The 17395-nt window shown below is 39.1% G+C and overlaps 1 pseudogene; it reads left to right on the top strand.

Annotated features, from left to right (window-relative positions):
* LOC103237421 (superoxide dismutase [Cu-Zn]-like) overlaps positions 1–15292 on the top strand; it is a 35316-nt pseudogene extending 20024 nt beyond the window's left edge.
* The last annotated feature ends 2103 nt before the right edge of the window (positions 15293–17395 follow it).

The raw sequence follows: 17395 nt of genomic DNA, 5'->3' as shown, positions 1-17395 counted from the left end.
ATGCTAACACAATAAACTCACCGTCAAACTAAAATACATACTAAATAAATATTTAAAGCCATTAGAAGAGAGAAGGAAGACAACAACACAAAATCACAAATAAAACAAGGAAAAGATAAAATAAAATAAATTTTTGATAAAATAGCAGTAATATTAAGAGTGCTTTGGAAAAAATAGTGAAATTTATGCATTTGAATATAAACAATTTATCAAACACTGAGAAATATGTTAATAAAATCTGGAATAAAAAACTAAGAAACCCAGCAATTTACTTGTGTTTATATAACATTTGTTATTTTATTCAGTCTTCAATGATTTAAACCAGTGTCCAAATCTCCTAGGAAATTGAGACCTTCAGTGGGATGGAGGGTAGGCCCTGTTCATGTTTCAGTTACCTATATAATAAGTGTTCTGTAAATGTTTTTAAATGAAAGAGAATGTTGAGAGAGTTCTAGGTTATAGGAAAAGAAAAAGAGATTTAAAACAATACAAAAAGTAAATAATTACTTAAAAATAAAACTACCTTACTTTGGCATATTTACTGGACAATTTTTCCAAACACTGAAAAAGAGATAGGGAAGATAAGAATGAAGTGTTATTTTTTGAGAGATAAGTGCTAGGCACCATGCTCAGAGCATTACATCAAAAGAGGAGAGAGAGAGAGAGAAAGAGAGAGAGAGGTGAAAATTATAACAGAAGACGTTGATTTATCAATGCTTATGAGTAATAAAATTATGACACTAGAAAATAGGATAAAAGTAAATACTAAAACAAATTAAGCTCTTTTTGTTGTAGAATCTAAGGAAACCCCAAGCATTGCAGTTAAATTCTTAAATACTAGTGACAGCTAGAGTGTGAAATGAATGGATTCCATTTCTGGCAGCAAAAACTGAGTACCTACAAATCAATGCATTAAGAAAGAGATGTTTTTTAAACACACACATACCCCACCCTAAATGTACAAGAACACACCCATCAGTGGAGAGGGAAAGCCTCTATGAGATTGAAAAGGCTTTAAAATATCTACATTATTCTAAGTAGCAACCCATGTCAGTGGTATTATTTCTGAGTCCTGTCAACCCCCATCCACACTCCATCTTAACTTCTACCACTAGATTGAATTATCCTAAAATAGAAACCCCATGATACATCCAAAGGTCTAAAACCTCTTCGTCCCCCAAACTCCACCCTTGCCATAGCACAGAAAAGATCAAATTCCAAAGTCATACAAGTGGCCCCATCCATTCTTGATGTATCTCTACTTACTTTTTAAGAAATTCGTAATTATTAAGTTTTTGTTGTTATTTATGGCAGTAAGAACATTTACCATAGGACCTGTCCTTTTAACAAATTTGTAAGTGTACAGTATCGTTAACCATAGGCATGATGTTGTACAGCCAATCTCTAGAACATACTTTTCTTGCATAATTGAAACTTCATATATATTGAACAATAACTCCCCATTTCATCCTCCTCCCAGCCCCTGGAAGCCACCTTTCCACTCTCTGCTTCTATGAGATTATTTTAGGTATTCGTGTAAGTCAAATCATACTGTATCTTTCCTTCTGTGACTGGTTTATTTCACTTAGCAAAATGTCCTTCAGGTTCACCCATGTTGTTTCACTTACTTTTTATATTCATTTTCTGTTATCCTCAAAGTTGCTCATTTATTGACCTCCAATGTCTATGTCATAGGCTCCCCAACCCTGCACTTTTTTATTTGTGTGCCTTTTCATGAAGCTTTTCTACATTTTTGCAATTTAGATTACTTATCCTTTCATCACAGAGCATTTAGTCTTGTATGCTGCCATTTATTGAAACTTTATACTTCATTTTGACATTTCTTGTTGGCTTTGTTTATACTGCAATTTACAAGTCTGTGTGTTTCTGTCTAAAGTTTCCAATTAGGTTAAACACATATCTTACACCACATTTATATCTCTCATAGTATTTAGTACAGTGTCTTACACGTAGTAATTGTGCAGTAAATACGGTTTAATCGATTGAATGGTTGTAAACTCCTTGAGGGAACATTTTATTTGGTTTACTATCCCCAAAGCCTGGGAAGTACTTGACATATAGTAAATGCTCAGTAAATATTGTGTTGTGCGTGAGGAGAAACCGAAAGAGGAAATTAGATGATTCTGCTAAGACCACACATTGCTGAATACAGGGGTCAATTCTCAGTTCTCTTCTTACTTGACCTAAATGCTTTTGATCCAGCTGATGACTTCTTCCAACTAAAAATGCTTCCTTTGCTAGATTTCCAGCATATTCCTTGTCTTGGTTTTTCTCCTGTGTCACTGACTGTTCCTTCTCAGTCTAATTTGCCAACTTTTTGTCTTCTCCCAGCTGCTTTCTCTGCAATGTGTTAGGGGTCAGTCAGTCTTCTTCTCTTCTCTTAACTACATTCATTCTCTAGGGGATCTCATTAGTTCATGACTTTAAAAATCCCACGTGTTGCTGACTCCCGTATTTACACCTTCAACCTTGACACCTTTGTCATCTCCAAAGCTATGGTGTCCTATTGCCTACTTGATGTTTCTACTGAGATGGCCAACACTGTTTCTAATGAATAGACCCCTGGTCTTCCTCCTTGAGCCTGCCCTCCAACAGTATTCTCCATCTCAGTTCAAAATGGAAACATCCGTTTCTAGTATCTCGAACATTATTGGCAATCTCATTCTCTTATGTCTCAATCCATGAGGAAAAACTGTTGTGCTCTACTTTCAAAATATTTAGACAGCAACACCTTCTCACCTCCTACCCCTCTACCTGTCCAACCTGAAACATAACCATTGTTTACCTGAATTGTTACCAAAGTATCCAGTTTATTTCCCACATGACAGCCAGAGGGGTCCTTTTAGAATGGAAGTCAGATCATGTCACTCCTCTTTCATAACCCCAGAACAGTTCTCTCTTTCACTCAAAGCAAAACTCAATGTTGTTACAAGAAAATATCCAATTGAACTTCCCAAGTCCTCTCTGACTTCATCTCCTGCTAATTTCCCTCTTGCTCACATTCCTCTAGCTACCACGTTCCCCTTTTCATTTATTTTAGTCATCTATTGTTCCATAACAAGCCACCCCAGAATTCAGTGGCTTAAAATGATTTTATGTTCTCTGTTGGGTCTGTGGATTGACTGACTTCAACTTGGGCATTTGTGCTTTAAGACTTCTTGTGTGGTTACAGTCCACTGTCAGCTAAGTCTCAAGTCATCTGAAGGATCCATGGGCTGACGTCCACAGTAGCTTGCTCACTCCAGTGACTGACAGTTGATGCTGAGAGCTGAGCTGGGATTGTGGACCAGAGTACCTACATGCCTCTGGCCATGGCCTTTCCACATGCCTTGGGCTTCTCATAGCACAGCAACTATGGCATTCAGTGTTCTGAGGGTCAGAGTCCCAAGAGCAAGTGTTATAGGAGGCAGGAAGTAGAAGTTACCAAGCCAGTTAAAGACTATGCTTAGAACTGGCCCATCAATACTTCTACCATATTCTACTGGTTAAAGCAGTTACCAGACCTGCCAGAATTTGAGGGCATGGAGTAATAAACTCCACTTCCTCATGGTAACATGGCAACATCACATTGCAAAGGAGTACATGGAATAGAAGATATTATCAGGGAAGTGTTTGGAAAATACAGTCCGTCATCCTATTCTTTAAACACAACAGCTGCACTCTCACTTCAGTGCTTGCACTAGCCTTTCCCTCTGCCTAGAATGCCTTTCTCTTGATATAAGTATGTTTTGCTTCCTCACAGCTTTCCAGTCTTTGCTCCCTCACTTACTTCAACTCTGCTATTATGTCACCTTCTCGATGAGCTCTTCCTGGGCCACTCTACTGAACATGACACATAAACAGTCTCCTTGGTGACCAAGGGCTCACCATTACCCATGAACTTTGGCTTGACCAAACTTCAGCCAGACTTCTCCCCTCCCTGCAGGCCCCTACATTTTGACTTGCCCTCAAGTTTAAATAAGCACTAAGCACCTCAGGTGCAGAATATCCTCCTCAACACTCATTCCAAGAATCAGCCAACCACAAAGAAAAACAATTTCTCTGCTGAAGCAACATGATTTTGCCACCTTCTTACCCTGCCCTCTTGCCTTTTGCCCCAACAAACTTCCCTGCCAGTTTTACCTCTCCCCCTCTCCAAAAGATATGTCCCCTTCTGTTTGATTTTGAGACACTTGAGATTTCTGAGATGGAAGTGTTCTCCCTGCTGTTTAAGTTTCCATTTACCTAAGTCTGCACTGATTTTGATTGAACACCTAGCACTCTCAATACTGTTTACCCTACCCCCGTTTTTCACATTACACATTATCTTTTACATACTAAATGTCGTCTCTATTTAACTTCAACTATTTATTATGTTTATTATCTCTCGCCTTCCATTAGGATATAAACTGCCTGAGAGCAGGATGCCTTTCTGTTTCATCTACTGAATTCCCATCACCTACTACAAACATGATAAGTGCTCAAAAAGCCCTTGTGAATCTAATGGATAAACTTATTCTTACCTGTGATGTGATAAGAGCAGGTTTCGTCTAATACATAGATACAGAATAAAGAAATATTTGTTACTGGTTCTGCCAGGATCTCATTCTCCACTCCAGTTAACTGAATCTCTGACATGTTCCTTGAGCTTGTTTTAAATTCTTGTTTTAATCATCTAACTCCTGTAATACTGTGCTGTTCTTTTTAGCCCTTCCTAACTTCCTTTCCTCTACCCTTCAACTCAGCTCAGAAACTGGGGCCTCATGCTTTGTGGACAGTTGTCCCTGATGCTGTTAACCCACAGGCTTTTCAATCATTTCCTCTGAGTAGATTCCAGTGCTTTTCTGTTGAACTCAGATCCCAGCTGTACCAGCCACCTGTCTAGCCCTTCCCTATCAGATCCCAGGTATACCAGCCGTCTGTCCACCCCAGCTTTCCCTCCTTCCTTGGGCAGGTACCATTCCTGTTTCTGACACCTCCAATCATCCATGTCCTACGTTAGTGAACAAAGTGCCTTATAACCACATCCTAGACAGAAGAAAAGAAGTATCATTGCTTCACGATCATGCATAGGTAATATTTGTGGAGTGAATTTGTGTCAAAAACATCTGGAGGCACAGTGGTTTAACATTCTAAGTTATTCCCCTATTCCAAGGACTTTGGCAAAGGGAAGGGAAAGAATCAAAAGTTTTATGATGATTATAATGAGTTTCAGGTCATGACCACATAATTCACCTTATTATTAAACACTTCTGATCTTTTAAGTAAAATACCAGAGCCCCAGTAAAACGAATGAGATACCAGTGCCTAAGGATTTCACCCAAGCATCGCTAATTAAGGGTTATCTTCAAATGCATTCAAGCTACACAAGTCTCTTGAGTTTGCATAATTGAGCTGGAAATCAGTTGAAGGAAATTTATGGGATTTTTAGCCCAGGAGAGAAAGCAAGAAAGTTGGAAAACTCAAAACCATGGGGAAACAAAACAAACACACACACACCAAAAAAAACTTCCTTCACATTGAAAAATGAAGGTTTTGTTTCTGACAATTTTTTTGATGTTAAAAAAAAAAAAGATGTATAAAAGATATATCTTTTATATCCTCTTTGTCTTGTTTTCCAATTTTTAGACCTCCAAATGAGGTAGAGGGTGAAAGAAAGAGCCTGAGAATCCAAGTCCTAAGTCTTGGGTTATACCTTGCCCTATTCAATATCTGAGTCTCATATGTGAAATATAAATAAAAATTACTGTATCCACTCCATGGAGTTATAATGTGGATTAAACAAGAGGATGAATTGAAAATACAACAAGTCCTCAGTGTCATCCACAGGTTCTTGAAAACTTTAAGTGAAAGGATTTATAACAAAATAGGTTCATTGATACAAGCAAAGTTAAGTTCCTACAGCATATTGTTGGTCACAGAAACATCACCAAACTTCTAAACAAAAACCAAAGCACTTCTAATGGTAAACATTGAAAAAATGTGAGCACTCTCTCGCTCTCTCTGTCTCGTATATATATTTTATATATATATATTAAAAATATATGAAAATTATTTTATATATATAATCTTCCATATATATGAAAGATCTTTCCCATATATATATATAATCTTTCATATATATATATGAAAGATTAACAAAAACAAGATAATTATTTACCCGATTATTTCAGTTCAGGGTCATGGGTGGCTGGAGCCTATCCCAGCACTTGTGACCTGGACATAGAAGTTCATGGTGGCCTGCAACCTTGTTTGGAATTAGAATATGGAGCTGATCCCATTGTTGGCCTCAAGGGAACCTTGAATAGCCTTGCGAGTGAGGAGGCAACAATGAAAGTGGAAAGTTGGGGCTCTAGAAAGCTCAAGGCTCTCTATTGGAACAAAGAGAGCAGAGGGATGAGATGTTATGAATTAAATAGGATGGAGATATGATGGTAACTTTGACAGCATGGCCTGTTGTATTTCAAAGAACAAAGAGCCTTCTAAACCTTTGCACAGAAACACAATCAAAGGGTTTAAGCAGCAAAGGTTTTTTCTCTGTATAATAAGTATACAAAGGTTAGACAATTGACAACACAATCTCTATAAAAAGCTTTTTTAGCCACTCCCATCTTCAGTCTCTTCTATGAACTGTCTACATTATTTGCCCAACCATTTATTTTTTACAAAATTTCCTTAATTTTTTCCATTTAAAAAATTTGAGTTGTCATTTAATTTTACATGTAACTTTGCCTGACCTTTATCTATGCTTTGAGCAACTTGAGCACTGGAAATTTGTTTATTTTGTAACCTCCAGAGTATGGAGGATGATTATTTTCCCTAAAATCGTAGCACTTGTGGTTTTAAATTCTGTCCACTGGATGAATCAATACAAGTGAATAGAAGATAGAATAATACCTCATCTACAAGAATTCACTGCACTAGCAGTCTTATCTATTAGAAATACGTGAAAGAATCAATGAGTAAGAAAAAAAAGCTTTCAAATAACCAAAATAAATGTTACTAAATCATTTTTGCCATCTTAAATGAGTATTAAATAAGTAAAGGCAAAACCTAAGATGATTACGTCTAGGAATTATTTTACAATATGACACAGGAATTAAGTATAGCTTCAATAGCCTTTGACCAAGTGAAACAGGCTTTTTTAAAGATAACATAAACTTGTATTATTTTTTCATCCAAACCCTAGCAGCCTAATCCCCTCTCCTTGCTATAGAGAGAAGCCATTCTCAGATAACAAGAGCTTAAGCAAAGTAATTTTTACAGAGTATACTTTGAAGGAGGGAAAAAAGTCCTTTAAATTTCAGCATTTTTATGGATGAATGCAATAGGCAATAGAAACAAAAATAGCTTTTGTAAAAGTGCAATAAATGAAAGCTGTTCATAATTGGTGTTCTATAAGGAATTACAAATGAAGAATTTGAGAAGTCTCTGGAGTTACACTTTCCACACAGACACAAGGTAGTGACTTATCTGAAACAGAATTATTTGGCACACCTGGCATGGACAAGCATGAACCACAGAAGAGATTCAGCAAAATGTGTAAAATCAGACATGAATTAGTAAGAACATCTAATCAAGCACAAGAGAGCAGTATTACCCAGAATACGTTACTAAAGTACTCACTGTCACCTGAGTGGGCACAGATGGGAGGCATCGACCTGTTAGAGCTTTATCAGGATATCATTTCACTGTGAGATGATGACATTGTGCTTAAGTAAACCAATTAGTAAGTCATTCACAGTTGATCTTATGTATTAAATTAGTCATTTGTAACTAGTTCTTATGTTATCTTTAAAAAACATCAAGTAAAAAGCACTGTTCAGATATTGTTAGAAAGAGGTTTTATATAGCAATTGCAGGCACAACTTAGTTGCTCAAAATGATGGAAGCTCACAAATGGCAAAAAAGATGATTTAATAATTTTTTCTTCAAAATGTATAAACAGAAATAAATCACAATTAGATAGGCAAAGAAAAGTTACATTAAAAACCTAAAAGATGGCCCTGGCAAAAATAAAATAAGCACACTTTGGAAATTAAAAAATATGCATTTTAAAACCTAAACTTCCAGAACCCACCTGGTTATGTCAATATTAGCAACTTAAATAAGATTAAATTAAAAAGTAATATTTTGGGTTTGGCTGCAACAGAGTATGGGTGTTACCTAGACTGTTCTTCCTCCCTTCACAAAGGTAAACAACTACGAAACAGAACAAAATAGGTGAAGCATTTTTTGGAGGAGGACTGCAATGCTAGCAAAAAAGCAAACACATGCGGTGAGATCAATATTTTCTCAACTTTCTGCCATAGGGAATTTTCAGGGATCTGCATGTCACAATGAGATGGAGCCCAAGGAAAGCACGGCAGTGTTGCTGAGCTGGGGTGGCAGAGATTAAAGTTGAGGGCTGCGAATGCAAACTGGAATTTGCAACGCAGATTAACAAAGAGAAGGGCACTATTCAGACAAGAGTCCTCAGAACGCTGGATGGGGAAATCTCAGTGGATCCTTGGCCCAGAGCTAGGTTGTACATATATAGAGCCAGTCTCTTCGAGAGCTTGCAGGAAATACCACAGTGCTTACCAACTGTATTTCTGAGTACAAAGGAAATACATTAGAATTCAATAACTAAAAACATAAAATACGCAAATATTTAGAAATTAAACAACACACTTCCAAATAGCACATAGGTTGAAAAATCACAAAGGACATTAAAATATTTGAAACAATCATAGTAAAAACACAGCAAATAAAAAAATATTCACAGCTAAGGCAGTGCTAGAGGAAATTTTACAACTTTATAAAAATAAAAGACTAAGAGTGGTTCATGTTTCCACCTTCAAAGGTTGGAAAAAGAAGTACGAAGTAAACCCAAAGTAAATAGAAGGAAGAAAATAATCAATATGAAAAACTACATCAATAAAATAGTATACAAACATTTTAGAAAGTAAGAAAGTCAAAAGCAGAATTTTTAAACGAACACCAAATATTTTCAGAGCTCATCTTATGCACCACGCTTTCTGCCACGTGTTGATTACACAGATTAAGATATTGCAGTCCATCTGCTCCCGTCCCCAGGTTCACCATATTTGAACTTTCAGTCATGTATTTCACAAAATGATTTCAACATAATGCATCTGAGAGTTCATCTCTCCAGCAGTGCCTGGAACACAGTAGAAGCTCAATAAATATGTGTTGAGTGGATGAATGAGCTTTTTCCTTTAATACATGGGGAAGGCCACAGAGAGGAAGGGACTTTCCCTAAGGTCACTGATGTCTTACTTGGTACAGCCTGGATTCTGTCTTCCATACCAGACAACATTCTTCACCTTAGCCAACTCAGACTTTAGTCTCAACTCTCTTATGCCATTAGAGAGCCTTAATAACTAGTTCTGTGTTTACATTGCCTGGCAGCCCATCTTGGAAAGGCATTTCATTAGCATTCCTGTTTGTGTAATGCCAGCTTGCCAGCTAAGGAGCCCACTGAGAGATCAACCAGGGGAGAGTTAGTGAGCACACAGACTCACATTGGAACTTGCAGCTCCACTTAGCACAGGGGAGCTAAACTGTATTGACTCATACCAGCAAAAGCCACCTTTCTCAAGCTCTCCCCGCCCAGCATTGTTCCTGTTGCCTGATTGCACCTGGTCAATCAAATTTTCTTGGGGCAGAGCCCAAGTATAATTGAGACAACAGGACCATTTCCTACTAGTGGAGAACTAAGCTTTTGCAATGGGAAATAGAGGGAAAAAGCAACCAATATTGTCATAAGCCAACACAGATTAAGAGTAAGACACCCTCAATTTTTAGCAACTCAGTTTAGAAGGGAGGCAGAAACAGCTATAGCTACTGGGGGAATGGGAGGATGCCTAGGAAGGAAGTGGTTATAGGGGCTGGCACTTGAAAAGGCATAGCATGTGCCATCTCCAAAAGAAATAAAAATAATAGAAATTACTTATATAACATGTACTATATGTCAGGAACTACTATAAACACTTTGTAAAATAAATATAAATTATTTAATCTTCATAGCAACCATACAACATAAATACTGTAATAGCCCCCACTTTACAGATGGCAAAACTAAGTCAGAGACAGGTTAAGTCAGTCACTTAAATTCACAGAGCTAATAAGTGATAGAATCCCGGCGGTCTGGTTCCAAAGTCAATGCATTTACCGATCCCTCAACTCCATACTACATGAAGAATTGATTTTACTATGAACATGGGCTCCTAGTTAGATAGGTAGACCAGCTCTGGAATTCTCCTCCAGAGGTCAAAAACTTACAAAATAACAAGAACTCTGCAGCTCAAGCCTTACAGACAGCTAAGCAATGATAAGACCAGTTGTGTCTACTCCTTCCTTCTCCATTCATTCACTATTAGTCATTTGACCAATTAGAGTTTGTAATCTGAAGAAATGGCAAACAGTTTTTTTTTGTTTGTTTTTTTGTTTTTGTTTTTTTTTTTTTGAGACGGAGTCTCGCTCTGTCGCCCAGGCTGGAGTGCAGTGGCCGGATCTCAGCTCACTGCAAGCTCCGCCTCCCGGGTTTACGCCATTCTCCTGCCTCAGCCTCCCGAGTAGCTGGGACTACAGGCGCCCGCCACCTCGCCCGGCTAGTTTTTTGTATTTTTTAGTAGAGACAGGGTTTCACCATGTTAGCCAGGATGGTCTCGATTTCCTGACTTCGTGATCCGCCCGTCTCGGCCTCCCAAAGTGCTGGGATTACAGGCTTGAGCCACCACGCCCGGCCGGCAAACAGTTTTTTGAAAGTGAATCACAAATTTTGATTTACCAACTACCATAATCTCGTTTCACACAGAATGGAGACTATCTGGGATTCAGAGAGGGCAAGCAAATGTTTAGATAGTAGCTGTCTGTGAGTAGACAACACGATCTGTGCCAGTCATGCTATGCTGTCCCTGCTCTTATGGAGATTCCGGTCTAAAAGGAAAGACCAATATTAATTACCGAATCCATTAGCAAATGCTACCTGCAAAGCAAGTTAGGTACTCTGAAGGAAAGGAAGACCGGGACTCACAGCGGAAGGTGAGCTGGCCGTGGGGCAGCAGAAGGGCTTGCCTTGAGAAACACTTGGGTTGAGAGCTGAAAGATGAAAAGGCTTTTTTTCAGGTTGCACAAGAGAGATGAGAAGAGAATTCTAGGCAGAATAAACAGCACTTGCAAAGGCAAGAGAGAACAGGCTCTGAAGCCTCCTGGTATGCCCAGCCCCAAGGCAGGGAGCAGGGTATGGAATGAGTTGAGGCTGGAGTGGGAAGGAGAGGCAGGCCATGCAGCAACTCACAGTCATGATCTCTGTGCAAAGAGCACTGGGGAGCCATGGAAGGACATAGGCAGAACAGTGGCATTAAGCAAGAAATACCCAATGCATCCAATAGGCGACTAGACTAATACTCAAACTCAGATCCTTTGCCCTTCTTCCCACCAATCTCCAACCTCACTGCATTTTGCCAGCCCAGGAAGTTTAGCCAGTAGAGGTCATCACCAAGCCACGCAGATCACAGAACCTCAGGGTTGGCAGGGACTTGGCTATCTTGGAGACACATCCACTAGCTAAGCACGCCCATGTCCTCTCTGAATCCCAGCCCATTCCCAGTCTGTGTGAAACTAGACATCTGGACCCAGCATATGCTTAACAGCTGGGTCATCTCTAGCAAATTAAATCACTTCTGTGGGCCTCCCTTTCTACACCTGCACTACGGCAGCGCTAGCGTCAATTGGCTATTAAGATAACATAGGTCATGTTTTCAGCACCATATCCAATCTTTAGTAGATGCCCAAAGAGTGATGATTTAATCTGAATTCAGCCATTCATCTTGAGCTATATCTTTCTCCCAACTCAGCTGTGACAGTTCCAAGACATCATTCTGCCTATCAGACAGACTTTATCATTAAGTCTAGTAGTCCACTAAATAATTATGCATGTTATAGCAGCCCATAGCTGTTGGGGTCCGCGTGTTTCCTAAACAAAGGAATGAACACACAAGACAACACAAGACAGGACAAACATGGCGGCCGCCTCGAATGGCGCGCTCTGCTTTATTTTATACAGTCGTTTGTGGAATGTTGCCAAGTCACAAGACACATTGTTGTTTTTCTGACCTTTCCCTGACTTTCTGGATTTTCAAGATGTTTGCATATAAACAGGCCCCCAACGCCCTGCTTCGTTTGCAAGAGCAGGACTTGTCGGGAACGCCCTGCTTCGTTTGCGAGAGCAGGACTTATCGGGAACACCCTGTTTGTGAGCACGTAATCCTCTACACATAGCTAATGCAGAAATAAAAAAAAAAATCATAAACTTACCCACAGTGGAGAAAGGAGGAAGTGAAGAAATCTCATCTTTCTGGTATAATTTTCCATTGTTTTATTCCTTGGAAAATAGCCAGCATAATTTTGCATGGTGTTCAAAAAATGAATGTCACCTCACAAAAGGACAATGAGTTCAATATTTCTGTTGAAAATAAACATTTGAAAACCATATCTATTTTTATATTTATGATATTTATTCATCTATTCAATTTACAATTTCAGGCTCATTCCACACTAAGTGTTCTGAATCAAAAAGATGAAGAAAATACAGTGCCATTCTTCAAGGACTTCACAGTCTACAGGAAAGGGATATAGTTAAACAAATAACTGCAGAATTGGAAATTGGAGCTGATGTGCTTAGAAGGGTTTTGAACAAGGGGCATGACTGTGACTTTCTCTGCTTTTGCAAACTTCAGGAAAACCTTTACGCACAGGTGAGTTCCACATGAGGCTAATTTGAAGCTTGTTTTCTGATTTTGCCAATTAAGATAAGAAGGAAACATATTGATAGCAAGAAGAATAGCCTGTGCAAGAAAATGAAGGCCCAAGAAGGATGTGTTTTCTCAGAAGCCTGGAAAGGCATCTCCTTCTCAACCTCCAGGGAAATCAAAATAGACACTCAGTGATGGGTCCTGAGCATTTTCAGATACAATGAAAGTTCTAAATTACTGGATTTAGATATGTTAAATCAAGACTCTCATGACAACCTGACTTCAAGTCTTATTTGCTGAAAGTGCGAAGTAGAAGAAATGACCATTCTGTGTGTGCAGCACCCTTTTGATCTCACAAGGATGATGCTTAATGACATATGGAAACCCGTTGGGTAATTGAATAGTCTGAGGCTAACTGCATCTGACTGTGTTATTCTAATGTGATGGGTTGAGATGTGCAATAGATAGGAGAAAACAGATTTCTGGATTTGCAATGGGTGACTGTTTACTCTGACCTTCACTGAATTTGAACATGGGGAACAGGATGCAGTGGGGCACAAGTTGACAGCCAGCACGTGAGGAGTGGGGCAAACTAATTTGTCAGTCTGGCTCACAAAGGTGTCTTGTATTCATTTCAGAACAAATCCAGCAGCTGTGATTCTGCCTTGTCCTCCAAGTAAAGGCTTGTCTTCTTCCCAGGCTAAATGAATCTGTAGAGCCCTCCAGCTCAACATCATTATTTATATGGAACTTTTATACAATTCCTTCTAAAAACACAAATATTCTCCTTTGCTCCTCACAATTGTGAATGGTTATTATCCCTCATCCAACCTCATTTTGCTGATGAAGAAATCAAACTCCAGAGAAACGGAGTAGCCTACTGGTTACAAAGTGATAGAATCATGACTCATGTCCATGTCATTCTACTTGCAAATGCAGTGTCCTGCTGGACTCTGCTCTCACATTTTACTTGGGAGAGGCCTGGGAGAACTGTTTGTGCCTTTAGGCAGACACACAGATCCTGAGGTGGCCCAGGCTAATGAGAGCAAATATTAAGAAAATGGAGATGGTTAGACTTAATGACTATTATCATTTTCACTTTACAGTTGAAAATACAAAATCTCAGAATGAAGCCCTAACTTCCCACAGCAGATGGGATCTATGAGGAGGAAGAAGTGGATGCATGGACCAGTCCTGTTTTGAAGACAAGTCTCATGGTGCTACTGTGCCTCCATGAGCTCCTGATCCCCAAAAGCTGGCATCCTGTGAGTAGGTAGGCTAATGATTATAGCAACTAACCCTGCAGGGATTTACACTGATGTTGAGGCCCATTCACACATTAGTACAGCTCCATAGGTTGTAGGACATTTTCCAGGCTGGAGCAAATAAGCTATTGCTTTCAGTAAATCCCCTCCCTCCTTCCTTTCCTTTTATCTCATATTTGCAATGATGGAGCGGGTTAAGCTTTAAGACTATTATCGGTCTGTTTATAATATTCTCTGGGTGACCACATCTGCAGAAACCTCTTGCAATATTGAAGTCCAAATCCAACGCAACTCTATCACCAATCTATAAGCTCCATTTACCTCCATATCCCTAGTGAGTACATCATAACATCAGAGATACACAAAAAATTACTTACAGAAATAATATGAAATTATTTTGTGAAGTCCAAATAATATATATTGGATTTATTGCATGGTGTTATGTTTACAAGCAATTACTTGACTCACAAAATCTGCTGGATATGAAGTGTGTTGTAATGGTTTTCTGCTGCTACTCCTCTGAAATCCTGAGTGTTTCCACCCTTCAGGGGGAAACAGCTAATATCTATCTGCCTGTTCTAAAATATTGCATGCAAGTACATACACACATAATCCCCTTACATCTTCTGAGATTTAGCAAATGATTAAATGCTGAACAATTTAGCAATCTATTGAGTGACTTTTCATTTGCTATCAAAGTAGGCAGATGTATGGTCTTAGGGAATGTGCATGGACTTTAGTGGATATCATGGTACCTACAATCTCTGGCATGTTAGGTAAGTTACTTAACTCTGAGTTCTATATTTTGAACTGTGAAGTGAAAATGATAATAGTCATTGAGCTTCAAGGAAAGAAATTATAATGAAGTCATGAGGGGTCAGGTTTCCTGAGTTTGAATGCTTCTTTCACCACTGTAGTGGATGCTGTGGTGCTCCACTCAGATTCCAGAACTGAGAAACTCATGCCCACGGCTGCTGGAATTATGGGTTGTTGATATCTCACAGCCACGTTTCTTCTCAGGAAATGTCCTCTCTTGGCCAAAGAGACCTCCTCTGTCTAATGCTACACCCTTCTCCTGAGGACAGTCTGCAAGGCTTCAAAGTCTTGGCATTCCTTCTTCATTTCAGCCCTGAAGGGTTATTCCAACTCCAGAAATGCCTGGGAAGTCACCTGCAACCAGTATGACCCAATCCTGCTTCTCTGACCCCCTGACATATGCTGCTCCAGAAAACACCCCCAATAAACTTTACACAAATATATTTCCAATTCAGAGTCGGCTTCCTGGAGTCTTGGTAGTTCCGTGAAATTTACTGCTTACTGTGTATAGAGGTCACATAGATAATTACACATGGTGGAATTGGAATTGAAATTCTGATGAGAACCCTGTGTTTTCAAGTCCAGGTCTCCTGTTGGCCTCCATTGTTCTATTTCATTCATGAAATAGTTTGGAGGAACTCACAACACAATAGACCCCATATTTCAGCTCATTAATAATCAACATATTCTAGTCTTAGTGGCCATTATTTTTAAGAAGTTGTATACACTATTATAATTAGTGTGATCTAGTCAGGTTTTTCTACTACAATGGGGCAGTCTGGAACTCAGTCAGATATACTTGGCTTTCTCAAGTCTTTATGAGATTCATTTTCATATTTTTTAAATTACATTTTGAACTGACACAGAGTGCAATGTTGAAGAGGTGATCCTATAAACAAGCAAAGGTCACTGCCATTTATTCCTTCATTTATGCTGTTTTTATCCATCCAACCAGCCACCATATATTGTGTGCTTCCCATGTACTATGACACATTCTGAGAACTTTCCACACATGCTCTCCTTTCATCTTCACATCAACAACATGAATCTTAAGCTGTGCTGAATTTTGTCCAAAATGACTCAGATAGGAAAAGGCAGAATAAGGAATACATTCCAGTTGTCTCCAAATTCCATGCTTTTCTAAGTGTCACATTATATTGTCCTTCCCACTGGCACACAGCTTAAATAAAAGTCAAACTATGAGAAGCAATAGAAAGTAATATCAGAGTAGAGGTGAGAAGATGCACTTACATAAATGATCATTCAAGACTTCCTGGAGAAGGCACGAGTTGGCCTTTGGAGTGACCTAGACTCACTTCCAAGTAGAAAGCTCAGTAATTTTGCTTGAGAGAGAGCGCGGAAAGGGCCCAGGCTTCAGAGTGTGGCTGACTTGAATTTCAGCTCTATCTTTATCTATTACTACCTATGTGGCTCTGGACATCTTACTTAACCTCTCTGAATCTTCATCTTGTCATTGTGAGAGACCTCATTGACTTGTTGTAAAGATTAAAGAAATCATGAAACACATCTAGTCCAATAACTGATACTATAGTATTTAACAAGTGATGTTTGATTTGAGTTAATTCAAGTCTCTAGGTTATAGTAAGAAAATGGCAAAAAAATCAATTAGTCAGCTTCTCCAGTTTGTGCCTTTGAGAAGGGTAAGCCAAAGGAGGACTTTGTTCTCATATCTCATATTACATCATTTGTCATAAAAATTACACACTCACACAAGCGTGCGCATGTGCGCGCACACACACACACACAGGCACAAACCCTCAGACATAAGCCACAATCCACAATGGAGGAGAGCTTAGAGTGCTTAGGCACCATAATAAACTTTCACATAAAGTACAGCAGTAGTGTTCTTAATTAAAATCTCTAAAGAACTCTTGTTGTTGACGATATCACCACCCAAAGCCATATTTACCTTGTTAATTATTCAAGTTGCAGTGAATAAGAAACAATGCCCAGGCTTCCCATAAAATTTCCAAAAATTAAACCAGGGAAATGGGCAATAAATGTCATTTGAAATGGAACTGATGCCAGTTAATTACAAGACAACTGTAAAATAATAGGGCATGAGGTGCTCCAACAATGCCTAATTAGTAACTATATGGGTATTTCCTTGGAAAAAATGGCAATTACATGGTGCAAACACTTAGCAGTCATCATCAAAGGCCCTTAACCGATATTAGCTAATTAATCTTCCTTACAACACTCTGGCAGGAGGCAGCACAAGTCCTCATTGAAAGAGGTAGAAGGGAAGGCCAAAAGGTGAAATGGAAAATCCTCTTCTGCTCAGCATCTCTAAAGAACCATTTGACACTGGCAGCCTAGAAGCACTCAGGAGGGATTCCCGGGCCAAGAGAGGTAGACTGTTTTCTTGATGAGTGACTTGCCCAGGTGATGCCTAAGGTTAATGTGGTGGACGCCAAGCTTCCTCCTGATTTTCTGCCATGGCTCACATCCTGGCTGTCCTCCAGAACTCCCTGCACCAAATTGCTGTTGCAGGCACACATGCACTCTTGCGCTTATCAGCCCTTTTCTCTT

This window comes from Chlorocebus sabaeus, chromosome 8 (genome assembly GCF_047675955.1).
Source record: "Chlorocebus sabaeus isolate Y175 chromosome 8, mChlSab1.0.hap1, whole genome shotgun sequence".
Taxonomy (NCBI): domain Eukaryota; kingdom Metazoa; phylum Chordata; class Mammalia; order Primates; family Cercopithecidae; genus Chlorocebus; species Chlorocebus sabaeus.
Note: the sequence above shows the minus strand (reverse complement) of the source record. Positions and strands in the feature narration are given on the sequence as shown.